This window comes from Sciurus carolinensis, chromosome X (assembly GCF_902686445.1).
Source record: "Sciurus carolinensis chromosome X, mSciCar1.2, whole genome shotgun sequence".
NCBI lineage: Eukaryota > Metazoa > Chordata > Mammalia > Rodentia > Sciuridae > Sciurus > Sciurus carolinensis.
Window position 1 is genome coordinate 36,862,366 of NC_062232.1, and position 15,461 is coordinate 36,877,826.

At 37.3% G+C, this 15,461-nt stretch overlaps 1 pseudogene; it reads right to left on the reverse strand.

Annotated features, from left to right (window-relative positions):
• Window positions 1-7,021: 7,021 nt before the first annotated feature.
• Window positions 7,022-8,898, reverse strand: LOC124971433 (GTPase Era, mitochondrial-like; annotated as a pseudogene).
• Between the last annotated feature and the right edge of the window lie 6,563 nt (window positions 8,899-15,461).

Here is a 15,461-nt window from a genome sequence, read left to right on the forward strand (position 1 = left end):
TCACCATGCCTAGCTTAAAATGATGCTATTCAAACCACTCTGCTGCTCTCAAAGTTTCTAGCATTTTTCAGATTACTTTGAATCCAGAGGAAATAGTGAGATTTCAATCCTACCATATATACTTACTTTTTAACTCTATTTATAATGGTGTTAGACTCCCAGGAATTCACCTGTGACTGACTTGGCAAAGGGGCAAAGGCGCCAAGGTATGTATAGATATTACTTTAAAAATATACTTAGAAAAAATGTTACTGCCACTTCAAACTTCAGAGGAAGAGGTCTTTTAAAAAGATTTTTAGCTTCTCCAGATATCACAGAACCTCTGAGATGCTGCTAACATTCTCATCTTGTTTGGGCAGGTGGCTTCACAGATGCATACTTAGTTAAAAATTCACTGAATTATATACATAACACTTGTGCCCTTTACTGTATGTATGCTGTACTTATTTTTTTTTTATTTTTATTTTTTGATACCAGGTATTGAACCCAGGGACGCTTAACCACTGAGCTACCTCCCCAGTCTTTTACATTTTATTTAGAGGCAGGTTCTTGCTAAGTTGCTAACCATCTTGCTAGGTTGCCAAGACTGGCTTTGGACTTGTGATCCTCCTGTCTCAGCCTCCCGAGTCACTGGCATTACAAACATGCACCACTGTGCCTGGCTATACTTCAATTTTTTAAAAAGGCATGGTACAGTGTGTACAGAAAGCTTCTATTTGCATAAAAAAGAACTGGGAGACTCTCTGACTACATGCTTGGATAGGCTTATAACATCTGTGGAATAATGCACATAAAGCTGGCAACATCGGCTGTCAGGGTACATAAAAAGGATGCAGGGACGATGAAGACTCATCTGCTCGGTACACCCTTCTGCATCTGGTGAATTTTTGCCATATGACTGTTTTACATATTTCAAAAATTAGTAAGTAAATAATTGCAAGGAAAAAGAAACACAAAACCACAAAGTTCTCATGAATGTACCAAAGCCAACCCGGTTGCAGGAGTCTAAGGGAATGCAATCTTATTAGGGAAAACTTTCAGGTACAATATTCTATCTTTCCAATATTGGGAGAAATTATGAGAATTTGCACTCTCTCTCTCTCTGCTGTAGATGTTCTGACACTCGGCTAATGACGGTGAGGTTGGTGGGTACATGGAAAAGCAACATTTGATATATTCAGAGGCATTGATCATGAATGAATACATGTCAGGAGTCTGGTTTTACATTTTTACTTTTGTCTCTCAACTCTGTTTTCCTTATATTTTCATAAGACATGAGCATGTCATAGAAAGTAGAGTTAAGAAATTCAGAGCCAACTCTTTAGATGATCTAAACTGAGATGCTAGTGGAGTTAAGGAAATATGTGAAAACTAGAAAAATAGATGAATCCATGTATTTCTTTCAGACTCCAGTTCTTATACAACTTGTCCCCTTCCTCCCTAACTCCTGAGATGACTTGTTCATTCTTCCTCAAAACAAACACACACACACACACAGCAAGTGCTCTACACTGAGCTACATCCTCAACCCCAACTTATTCATTCTTTAGGGGGTGTTTTGTATTGCCATTGTCATCTTGAAAATGTTGGGCTGTACCGTTATCTGCAGATTTCAGGTCACTTTGCAAGAAAATGCATGACTATTTTAGATCTAAACAAAGAAAATGAGGAATGGAAAAAATAAATAACAATAAGAGAGCTCAGTTAAATTCATTTCACAAGCAGACCAGGGGAAGTTTTTTTTTGTTTTTTTTTGTTTTTTTTTTTTATTTTTTTTTTTAGATCAACCTTTCATCAAGCCTTTGTTTCCTCTTAGCTTAACTAAATTCCCTTTAGTATGTCAATAGAACTTTACACTCCAATCTGTTTTCGAGAAACTCTAGAAGATGTGTCTACCATTTCCTAAAACAGGGTTTCTCAACCTCAGCACTACTGACAATTTGGCCTTGGTAATCCTTTGTTGTAGGGGCTGTCCTATGCATCCTAGGACGTTTAGCAGCATCCCTGGCCTCTATTTACTAGATGCCAGTAGCACATTCCAGTCCTGACAACCAAAGATGTCCCTAGACTTTGCCAAATGACCCCTGAGTTGGGGAGGGTCATGTAAAATTGCCCTTGGTTGAGAGTTACTGTCCTAAAGGATGTTAGCTAGAAATATTTACTCTAGGAAATACATTAGCATCTCTTTTTTTGTAGAAAATAGCACATGTATATAGTAGTACATATATATACCCAGAGAATTCATCCTTAAAGCAAAATTGATAAGCATTTAGGGGGAAGTGTACTGATGTCTATCATTTACTTTGAAGTACGTAAAAAACAAAAAGAAGATAGATCTGAGTGACAAATAGATGGCTATGTGATTAAAACACAAGTATAGGAAAATGTTAATTATGGAATCTAGGTGGTGGGCTTATGAGTGTTCATTGTAACATTCTTTCAACTTTTCTGTGTGTTTGAAAATGTTCATAATAAGATGTTGGGAAAAAAGAATCCATGCATATTTAACTAACACAGCTAAGAAATCAAGAGGTTCAATTCACTTAATTATCTTACAGAAAAAAAATGCAGGAAGAGATCTTTGTTAGTACTGACAGGGATATTCTTTATCTTCCAAAACTGTGCTATTAAATCTAATTAATCTAATCACATGAAAAAAACTACCTAATAGTCATGGGGCAGTTCAAAATACTGAGCAGTGTCTAGAGTTGAAAGAGAACTGAGATTCATTAATTGTCCTATTTTGTAGATGGAGAAGCTAAGTCCTGGAGAGATCATGCCCTGTATTTTTAGAGAACTGCTTTTTCAGTGTTCAAGTTTCAGGGATACTGTCATAATCTTGACACTTTGTTAATTAAAAATAATCTTAAAAACTATTTTCCCTCTAGGAGCTTCACTGCCTAATAAAATCTGAGATATTGAAATATTCAAGTTAAATCAGATACATCACCTTCTGTAAAACCCTTCCTGCCCCTAATTACAGTGACTGTTGCCTTTAAGCATTTCATTAGACCATAATTCAGCCAGTGTTTATTAAACTGCCATATATTAGGAACCATTTGTGCAGTACCCACCCAAGGGCATTGGAAATCAGACAGATTTATACCAATGTGAAATGGATATGCTGTTGTTTTCCTGAGACTTTTGGATTCAGATAACTCCATGAGTATAGGTTAGGGTTTGTGAGTTCAGTTGTTTGCAAATTTTTGAAGAGCAGGTAAGGAATGACAGATGCTCAAAGTCCTTAGTCATCAGAGAAGTGCAAATTAAAATTGGTGAGACACCACTGTATCCCTACTAGAATGTCTACGATGTAAACATCTAGTTGTTAGTAAGGCTGCAATACAACTGGAACTCTTCATGCTCTGCTGATAGGGACATAAAATGGCACAACCACTTTGGAAAACAGTTTGGCAGCACTTCTAAAGTTAAAATAATCATCATGCAACCTGGAAATCCCGCTCCTGAATACTTACCCAAGATAAATGAAATAAAAATAAATGTCTGAACAGAGAACTGTACACAAATTTTCAAAGCAGCTATAACATGGTAGACAAAATCCAGAAATATTCCTTATCCATTACCAGGGAGATAGATAAAGCGAGTATATCCATACAATGGAATACTACTCAGCAATAAAAAGGAGCAAGCAATTAACACACACAGCATTGACTTGTCTTAAAAACATGCTAAGAAGAGGATGCAAAGTTTGAGAATGACTGCTTTACTTAAATACTTAGAATTGTTCAATTCTGTATAGCTATTTGGTTTTCATGGTATCATTTTCTCAGTGATGCAACAGAAGTGACACTATGCTTGCTATGAGCATCAGGTCTAAGAAGTACTTCCATGAGCACTACAACTGAACAACAGATTTCAGTATGATAAAGGAATTTTGAGATCATCTGCCACAACTCCCCAATCCTTTTTTTAAAATCTCCCTAAGGGCTGGGTGCAGTAGCGCACTCCTGTAATCCCAGCAGCTCCGGAGGCTGAGGCAAGAGGATTGAGAGTTCAAAGCCAGCCTCAGCAACTTAGTGAGGCACTAAGCAACTTAGCGACACCCTGTCTCCAAATAAAATATAAAAAGAGGGCTTGGGATGTGGCTCAGTGGTTAAGCACCCATGGGTTCGATCCTCGGAACAAAATAAATAAATAAATAAATAAAAATCTCCCTAAGGTTAGATAACTGATACCAAAATGGGAGGAATAAGTTCCAGTGTTCTACAACAGTAGAGTGACTATATTTTACAATAACTTATTTTATACTTTATAAAGAACTAGAGGTGATGGAAAATGAACCCAGTGGCAGAGTGCTTGCTTAGCATGGGAGTGGTCCTGGGTTTCATCCCCAGCACCACAAGATAAAGGAAGGAAGGAAGGGAGGGAGGAAGGAAAGAAACTAGAAAAGAGGAGTTCCAAAGTTCCCAGCACCAGAAATGATAGATGTTTAAGGAGATGGAAATGCTAATTACCTTGATTTGATCATCACACACCATATACATATATGGAATTGTCACATAATACTCCAGAAGTATGTGCAATTATTACGGTCAATTAAAAATGTAAATAATAAGACTAAATTTAAAAATATTTTATTTGTTCTTTTTATTTACACATACAGTAGAATGTATTTGGACATATTATACATACATGGAGTATAACTTCCCATTCTTTTAGTTGTACATGAGATGGAGTTACATTGGTCTTAGGTTTATATATGAACATAGGAAAGTTATGTCTGATTCATTCTATTATCTTTCCTATGCCCATCTCCACTCCCTTCCCTTCGTTCTCCTTTGTCTAATCTATTGAACTTCTATTCTTCCCTCCTCCCTGCACCTTATTGTGAGTTAGCATCCACAGATCAGAAAGAACATTTGGTCTTTGGTTTTTTGGGATTGGCTTATTTCACTTAGTACAATAGTCTCCAGTTCCATCCATTTACTGGCAAATGCCATAATTTCATTCTTCTTTAAGACTGAGTAGTATTCCATTGTGTATATGTACCACATTTTCTTTATCCATTCCTTTGTTGAAGGATATCTATGTTGGTTCCATAGTTTAGCTATTGTGAATTGAGCTGCTATAAACATTGATGTGGCAGTGTCACTATAGTATTCTGATTTTAAGTTCTTTTTTTTTTTTTTTTTGGGGGGGGTGCTGGGGATCGAACCCAGGGCCTTGTGCATGCAAGGCAAGCACTCTATCGACTGAGCTATCTCCCCAGCCAGATTTTAAGTTCTTTGGCTATATACCAAGGAGTGGGATAACTGGATCAAATGGTATTCCATTCCAAGTTAAAAAACTAAATTTTTAAAAGTTTCCCTAATGTATACCAGCAGTTTTGCTTTTTGCCTCGTGAAGCCCAGAATACTAAAAAACAGAATTGCCATCAATTTAGGATCTTGCTTTTCTTCCAAGTCTTCCTCTAAAACACCAATTTTCCTTTTACAGCATGGACCATGTAGACAGCAGATTGATCCAGATATTTTTGCTTTCCTTTTATTTCTTCAGCAGTTTCCCATCTTTAGCATCTGCCCTCAGACCTCCTTAGCCCTTCTTTCTTACCATTTACCTTTCTTTCTCTAGCAAGTTTTGGTCATTGTTTCTAGTTATTTTGTTCCTCTAGTTATAAAAATTCTGCTTCTACATTTGTGCTTTTTTCTGTTTTTGTCCTGGTGGCGCTGGGGATGGAATCCAGGGCCTTACCCATGTTAGGCAAGCCCTGTGCCACTGAGATACACCTCCAGCCTCTCTTTCTATGGCTTTATATGCCTTGGTTTGTCAAAATCTTTTTGGACTCTCCAGAAAGCTTGCTACTCACGTGCCATTTTCTTGAAGTTTTATTGAATATCTCCATAATATTCTCACATAAAATGTGTTCTCAAACAACCTTGACTAGGGGTGAAGGATTATAAATTACTACCCACAGGCAGCTAAGCTCCTAGGGGCAATAATTTAGCCATTACCCTATTCATTCATACTTGGTCAGTTTCTCTTAAGATTAATTTGTTAGTGGAGTCTACTTCAGCTTCATCTAAATTCCTAATCAACTCTCGCTTTACAGAAAACAAACTTACTTCTACTCCCAGAGTAGCTGGGATTACAAGTGTATGCCACCAAGACCAGCTAAATTTAACTTTTGAAAAACTAGGTTATCCACTTGCATGATTCAAAAATCAAAATAAATGCAGTTCCTGTATGCCTTATTTCCTTACCTATTCCATAGAGATAACCACTTTTACTTATTTCTTATGTATCTTTTCCTTTTTCTAAGCAAATACTCCCAACCCAATATGAATATATTTCATGTCCCCATTCTTGTGTCTCAGAAAAGATAGCATCCACTGATCCCTACCTTAGTATTCTCAATAATAAAGCCTATTGTTTTTTATTTCAGTACATAATGCATTTTCTCATTTTTAAAATTGTCTTTTAATTTTATTAGTATCCAAGACTGGGCAGAGGAATGGGGTGGAAGAGATCAAGAACGTGGGGGAACAGGTGGGTGACACTATCTTATTCAGGAAATACAGGCCTTTATAAGATTTCATGGTGTGCTGGGATTGTAGCTCAGTGGTAGAGTGCTTGCCTAGCGTGTGTGAGGCACTGGGTTCGATCCTCAGCACCACATTTAAAAAAAAAAAAAAGATTTCAAGGTGCAGAAACTGGAGGGAAAAAGAGAAAGATATCTTCCCTGCTAAGAACTGGCAACTTAGGGCAATACTCTGGGACCAATGCCTCTAAGGGGAGGGTGCCTCTGCTCCTACCAAGGGGAGACCAGCATAGCTATTAGCCTAGGGAAAGTAACTAACTGGAACTGAGCCAAGACAGGCTCCTTCCTCCAACAGGAAACATGGCTCGGCAGGGATTGTGCAGACTCAGCAAGGTGAAACCAGCCAGTAGTCAGTCAGTGTCCATGTCACTTATTAGGCTCTGGAGGTCCCCTCAGCAGGAACAGTTCTGGTCAGTGACTTCTCCTAGAGCTGGGATGCCCTGGGAGGGGAAGTAGGAGTTGTCACTTGAGTAGCTTCACAGAGAAGCTGAATGTCACAGAGGAGACGCCCATTAGGTCACGGCCCACATCCTGTGCAATCCGGAAGATAAGTTGGCCCTTCTGACCAGTCAGAATCCTCACATGAGATTCTTTGGGTAACAGAAGGTTCTGATGGATTATCAGCTCCCCGCTTGGTCCTTTCTCCCACACCACTGTCTTCTGCTGCACATTGTAGGGTACCTCCTGGGGCAAGTACTCTAGGAGTCTTTTTTGGATTTTGTTGGTACAGATCTCTTCAGGTGTCTAGCTAGGGAGGACTCCACTGTGGAACTCCCAGGGCCCTGGTTGGGCCTGTGCCAAGAGATTTTGCTTTAGTGTCTTCATATCCTCTTGGCTTAGAGCTGACAATATGAAAATCTCCTGGAAGTGGGGCTGGCCAATCCCCTGAGCGTTTCCCTCCATGTATTTAGGTCCTTAGCTACTGGCCTAGGCCTATGGGTGTCAGGACATGGGCGGAAGGTCTGCCTCATGTTGAGCTTCTTGCCATTAATCACACCTTCAGTGAGAGCTGCTGTGAGCTCCAGAAAAACTGACTTCACTTGAGGCAATCTTGTTCAAGACAAGGATGCTGGGGACACAAACTGGTTTGGAGTCCACTTGTCTGAGACTTCCACAAGAACTGTAACAAGTTCATCAGATTCCATGCTCTTCCGTGGATCTTCCAACAAAGAGAGTTCCAGATGGTGCCTCTTCCGTTTAACAGGACTGATAATGAATCCAGATGTGTCAAGCAGAATCACCTGAGATTCCTTCTCTATGACGACCCCCCAGAGCTGGCAATGAGTAGTGTTCACCTTCTTGGAGACATGGAACACTTTTCGGCCCAGCAACTGGTTAGAGAGCATTGGCTTCCCTGCACTGGGGGTTCCCAGGAGGACTACTTGTAGAACTTGGGGATTCTCAAGCATGTCATGGGGATGAAACAAGAGGAGATTCTGCTTATCTCTATACATGGACACCGTGGGGGCACATGGAGTCAGTGAACTCTCAAGCTAAGAGACTCTAACGAAGTGATATATATCTGAGCCCTGGCTATGACGGCAAGAGGCTGAGGCCAGGTGGGGACTAGAGAAAGTGGTAGCCCCCACACAGGACAAGCACCTCCTTTAACAGCCTAAGAGTGAACAAAGTGGGGCTACTCATTCTCTCACTACATGGGGACTCAGCTCCTAATCCAACCCCACACCACATTTTCTAATTTTTGACAATAAAAATAGTGTTCCACTGTATGACTACATCATGATTTTTTAATTGGTCACGGATACACTGAATTGTTTCCAAATTTCTGCTCTTATAAATAAACGCTGCAATAACCTGACATATATGTCAAGAAAAATGAATAGTGATTATCTTGTCTCTAGAAAACAATATTATGGAGAATTTGTTTTCATTGTACTTTTCTCCATTTCTAAATTTACAATTAACATGTAGCATTTTTAAGGAAAACCAATAAATGTTCTTGTTTCTACAGGATTTATTTTTAAGTATCTAATTCCATTTGCAAACAATGGATTTTAGTTAGAATTCTTAGAACTGTTGAGAGGGAGCAGCCCTTAATATCTTAGTGTGTACGGCAAATTTAAAACAGTGAACCCAGTCATCTAAAAGTGGCTTTATGGGAGTTTGCTAAGCTTCCAAAAAAGCAAGTCTCTACAGTCACTAACTCCTCCCTCAAAATAAAGTAAATGTCACTGTAAGTACTAGAGGCTACTTTCTAAAATGATGAAGGACAAAGGAAATCCAGGATGGTTTGCATGTATCTAGTGCTACCTCATGACATTTTGTAGTGCTTATTAAGTTTCCTTAGAATCTGCTGCCTACCTATAACACGAGGCCATCTTAAAATAGTTTGACATTCCCCCACACCAAAGCAAAACAGTATATTTGGGAAGAGATAGCTATGCAGGGTGAAAACACAACATGGATAGTGACTTTAACTTGCATTTCTGGGATTATTGGTAAAGGTAAAGGTGATTACCTTTTCCTGTTGACTGATTATTAGGGCTTCCTTTTCTGTCTATTCGTGTTCTTTTATCTAACCTTGTTTCTATAATTTTACTGCATTGTCTACTGTCATTTTCATTTTGACTTGTTGGAGTTCTTTATATATTTTTAAATATTTACATATTATATATGTGTCAAATATCTCTTCACATCCCTGATTTTAAATTTTGGTTTTTGGTATCTTATATGACACCAAACTTTTAAATATGAATGTAGTATGGAAAGTTGGCATATAATATATGGTATGTCAACACAGTAGAGGAAAATGGACTTTTAAATAAACAGTATTAAAGTAATTTGTTAGGAAGAAGAAAAAGCAGGATCTGATATATTCCAAATAGATATGAGATTTTAAAGTAAAAAACTAAGCCATATATGTCTGGAAGGAATCATAGGGAAATTCTTCTGTAACTCAGGAGTACAAAAAGTTTTCCCAACTAGGACTCAAAAATCAGAAGCAAGAAGGAAAAAATATTGCTAAATTTGACCACATAAAGTTGAAAAAGAAAACCACATGCCAAAAAACACCATAAACTGAGGTAAACAACAAATGGCAAATGGGGAAAAAATATTTGCAACTTGTATCACAGATAAAGGTTTAATTCCTTTAATTATTTGTTTAAAAATAGAGAACAAAAAGGCCACCTACTCCGGAGAGAAAAATGAGAAAGAAAAATGAACACACATTTCAAGAAAAAGAAATGCAAATGGCTTTAAGGATATGAAAAGATGCTCAACCTGCTGGTAATAAAAGAGATGCAAATTAAAGTTACACTGAGATACCATTTCTCATCTATCAGATTGGCAAAATCCAAAGTTTAATAACACGCTGGCTAGAGCCTCCAGTACAATGTTGAATAGAAGCAGTTAAAATAGACTTCCTGGTCTCATTCCAAACACACTCAGTATTTCACCATTAAGTATGATGCTAGCTGTAGGCTTTTTGTAGAAACCCTTTATCAGATTGCAGATATTACCTTCTATTCTTAGTTTGTTGAGTCTATATTTTGATCATAAATAATTGTTCAATTTTATTAAATGCCTTTTTCTGTAACTCTGAGTGATAATATGGCTTTTTCCCTTTATTCTGCTAATGAGGTGAAATGCATTGATTTTCAAATGTTAAATGGATCTTGTATTCTGAAATGAATCCCATTTGGTTATATGTAATGTCCCTTTTTATGTATTGCTGAATTTTATTTGTAATATTTTTTCTAGGATTTTGGAGTCTATGTTCCTAGGAGATATTAGTGTTTAATTTTCTTCTTGGAATGTCCTTTTAGGTTTTAGTATTAAAGTTAAGATGGCCTCAGGAAAAAAGTTTGGTAATGTTTCTGCTGTTTCTATTTTTTGGAAAAGTTTTAAATAAGAATGACATTATTTCTTCTTTAAATGTTTGGAAGAATTCACCATTAAAGCCATCTGGGCCTGGAGTTTTCTTTAGGAGAGGCTTTATATTATGAATTCAGTTTCAATAACAGATATAAGAATCTTTGGATTTTATTCAGATTTTCTATTTCTTGTTGAGTAAATTTTGGTAAATGGTGCTTTTTGAAAAATTTCTCCATTTCATGCAAATTTTCATATCCTGCCTTTCCTGTATTGTTATCTAAAAGTAACCAAACAGTTCATGAGGAAATATTTTTCTAAAGCAATTCAAGCTTACATATTATTTGTTCAAGAACAAAATTAATTTAGAACACTGCTATTTTATAATGCCAAATGAAATAATAGATCTAAGCAGTACTCATTAGTGGTTTCTCAAAACATTAAGTTATAAGCTGGTGGGAAATTGTATAATGGCTGACTTAGGCTGACATCACCTAAATCACTGATCAATTTTAGCATCCTAAAAAGAGAAATAACCAGTTATTATATGTCCCTTCTTGTAACACAACATTATGTACACACTATTACTTATGACATATTCTTGCCAAAAACAAAAATCAGGATTGGGGATGTAGCTTAGTAGTAGAACACTGCTGGGCATGTGGGAAGCCCTGGATTTGAACTCCAGCACCTCAAACAAACAACAACAGCAACAACAAAAATCTGATCATCTGTAGATTTAACTACCAGTTTATGGATAATATAGGGGACAAAAGAGTATGTTCACATTATAAGGATGCAATTGGCAACATCCAAAATACAGGAAATTCTCATGACCTGGTTTTTTCAACAAATAAATTATAAGGAAAAAAGAAAATGGGTCCAATAATTAAACCTAACGGCAACCAAATACAATGTCTGAACCATGTTTAGATAATGATTTGAAAAAAAACAGCTGTAGTCAAAGGGGGAAAATGAGCTAATTGGAAAAATTGGAACAGTGAGAGAATATTTGATAATACTAAGGGACTATATTGTTCATTTTTTGGTGTGATCACAGTAATACAGTGTTGTTTTTTTTTTTAAAGACTTCTCATCTTTTACAGATGCATACAGAAATATTTACTAGTGCCAGGCATGGTGGTTCTTGCCTATAATCCCCACTACCAAAAAATTTTTAAAAAAGAAGTATTTACTAGTGAAATATATTTATTAGTGATATATCTTGGATACACTTCAAAATAAATAGGGGGTTTGGCTAGAAGTAGTGGGGGAGGGTAGCTGAAATAAGATTGGTCATGTGTTGATAATTATTGAATTATTGAGCAATGGGTATATGGGGTTTTATTATATTATTCTACTTTGATACATGTTTGAAAATTGCCATAATAAAAGGTTTTGTGGGGGCTGGGGTTGTAGCTCAGAGGTAAATGCACTTGCCTAGTACGAGTGAGGCACTGGGTTTGATTCTCAGCACCACATAAAAATAAATAAATAAAATAAAGGTATTGTGTTCATCTATAACTAAAAAAAAATTTTTAAGGGTTTTTTAGAATTGTAACAGTAATGGAAAACAAAATTGCCATTCACAGACCAAAAATTTTGTGAAATTCAGGACATCTGAAGCGGATGGGATCAGAGCAGAAGAGGAACCAGAAGTCAGGAAACCACAGATCAAGTCATCAGAAGGGTTCTCGCCAAAGAAGCCTTGGAGAAAAGATGGCTTTTGACTGTCCAAAGTTATTTTCAAAATTTATTGGCATGGGTACAGACAGACTCCTTTTTTTCCACCCTAGCTTCACAGGAACGGAACTGCTGGCAGGAAAAGTCCATGTTCTCTAAAAAAAAAAAAAAAAAAACTGGCCCTAATGAGGATGTCAAAACTTAAGAGAGAATTGGCACTGTCCCAGGGACAGGAGATAGAAAACACAAAGGGCTTCATCCCTCTAGCTCTGCAGGAGGTCCTCCATCAAACTGCACTCGCTCTGGCTTTCCCTATCTCTACAAGGAAGCCCTCCTGCTGTTAATGCATGTCGCCTTGAAGAGCCTGTGTCCAGCCCTTCTCTTCTGGGACAAATACTGCATGATTTACCTACATGTGGATCTAAAAAAGACTGACTCATACAAATACAGAGTAGAGTGGTCCTTACCAGGGACTGGGGAGCAGGGAGGGTTGGAGAGATGTTAGTCAAAGGATACAATATTTTAGTTAGGCAACAGGGATGCATTCAAGAGATTTGTTGTACAAATATGGTGACTACAGTTAGTAACAGTGGATATTGGAAAATAGCTGAGAGTAGTTTTCAAGTGTTCTCATCACAAAAAAAAAAAAAAACGGTTAAGTAGGTGAGGTGATGCATGTTAATTAGTTCAATGTAGCCATTCCACAATGTATACATATTTTGAAACACCATGCTGCACACCATAATTATATAGTTTTCACTAGTCAGTTTTAAAACAATGACTAAAAAAAGAAAAAAAAAAAAGAGAAAAGGAGCCACCTGTCAGGAAAGCAGGCCAGAGCTGCTGCAAAGGAAACCCAGTATGGCTCTCTATATTAACCAAAGCAGTCCTTCTATTCATAAAAATAAACAGAAAACCATGAATTGTTAGATCTCTGAGAAAAACCCTGACCACAAAAGAGAAGACTCAAGATGAATGAACAACAGAACAAGGCATTTCAGGGAACAGAAAAGAAAAATACAGTCTGCAGCTTGGGACACAGCTCAGAGGTAGAGCACCTGCCCAGCATGTGGGTGGCCCTGGGTTCAACCCCCAGCACTGGGGAAAGAAAGAAAGGAAGGAAGGAAGGAAAATACAGACTGCAATGAAACATTCAGAGGTACAGAGAGAGTTTCTGGAAAATAAATGAATAATGATCAAACTAGTTATTAAATGACAAAACCAGCCAAGTTTTTGGTCTTTTAAGACCAAATTGGTGGGAAGTAAAATTAAGGACCCATCCCAGAAAACAGAACAAAAGAAAATAGAAAATATTAAAAAGTCATGGTGGAAAAATCTAGATGCTTCAACAGCTAACTAAATGACAGACATAATGTTGAAGAAGAAATAATTAAATCTGTTATTAAAATACAATTTGGTAAACATCATTGGGGTGTGGCAAAGGGACACAGGAACAAATGGAATGAGGTCCCAAGTAGTATTTGATTATAACCCCAAGTATAAAATAAGTATCCACAAGCCCATACTGAGAAAAATGGCAATAAATTAATAAATGAGTGAGAAAGCATACATCTTTCATGCAAAAGAAATCTATGCAGGTACTCCACACTAAAGAAGGGGAGTATAGCCTGGCATGGTGGCATACACCTATAATTCCAGTGGCTTGGGAGGCTGAGGCAGGAGGATCACAAGTTCAAAGCCAGCTTCAGCAACTTAGCGAGGCCCTAAGCAACTCAGTGAGACCCTGTCTCTAAATAAAATATAAAATAGGTCTGGGGATGTGGCTCAGTGGTTAAGTACCCCTGAGTTCAATCCCCGGTATCCCCTCAAAAAAGGAGAACATAATTCTACATTTTTCAAGTGTGGGTTATTCATAGTGACTTCCTTCCAACAAGTACAGTCATGGAAAGTGGGGGAAAAGAGTAATTTTACACTAGAGAAATGTGATAAACAAAACCTCAGTCAGGTAATAAAGGAAGTTCAGCATCAAGTGATCAGTCATGTTTGTATATACTTTTGATGTGATGTAATAAAAATGGTACAACTCTGTGGTCTTCCTCCCAGAAGTTGCTAGTTCCAGTATAATCATGAAAAAAAAAATCAAAGAAGGGTATTCTGTAACATACCTGGCCAGTATTCCTCAAAAATGTCAAGGTCATTAGAAACAATGGAAATGTGAGTACTTTTCAGTCAAGAGGAGAATAAGGAGACATGATAACTAAATGTCACGTGGTATCCTGGATGGACTCCTAGGGCAGAACAGGGACATTAAATGAAAGCTAAATCTGAATAAAGTATAGACTTTAGTTAATAATAATTATAAGTATTGGTTCATTAATTATAGCAAATGAACCATGATAATGTATGATGTTAGAGGTAGGGAAACTGCATGTAGATCTGGGGGAGAATATATGCCAAATGTCTACAGTATCTGAAGCTGAAAGTATTCTGAAAAAAATAGTCTATTTTTTTAAAGTACAATTTGCTTGAGGCAAAGACATGAATCTTCAGAATGAAAAAACCTAAAAAACGTGGAGCATAATGAAAGAAAAACTCAGAATTTATTCCATTTCCATGATTCTCCATCTCTCTCTCGTGTTTACTGAGTGCTTATTTTGAGGCTTTCAATCTCATAGTTGAGGAAGTGAGTTTCCACCCTCCCCCTGGCCTTGGTTTTTTAAATGTTTTTAAATGTTATCTATGTGTATGTATCTTCTCTATAATGACAAGAATGCACAGCTAAAGTACACTAACACGCACTTTAAAAGCTAATTCAGTTTTTAAAAATTCACAGATTTTGAAGTTTATGAAATTTCAAAACTCTGAGGCTAAAAAAAATCCATAAAGCTTTCAAAGAAAAAAAGAAAAGGTTACTCTGGTTGGAAATCAGACTGACATCACATATCCGATACTAAGGTACTCGAAATACAATGAAGCAATGTCTTCAAAAGTGTAAGAGGAAAAAAATATTGTCAATCTTGAATTGTAGAGAACGAGATATTTTAAGATACACAAGAACTTGGCAAGTTTACCTCCCACACCCTGAAAGAATTTCTGAAGAAAACAGTTTAACCAAAAATATAAGTAATCCAAGAAAGGCGATATAAGAATCAGTAAGTGCTAAGTCCATCCCAGATTGGGGGTGGGAACAGGAGGATTAAAAGAAAATTGAAAGGGCTGGGGGTGGGGTGTAGCTCAATGGCAGAGCACTTGCCCAGCAAGCACAAGACCCTGGGTTCTAGCCTAGCATGCCTACAGAGAGAGAGAGAGAGAGAGAGAGAGAGAGAGAGAGAGAGAGAGAGAGAGAGAGAGAGGGAGAGAAGAAAATGAAGCTTTATTACATCTTAATGCCTGAAGAATTCTCTATTGAACAGTGAAGTTTTGT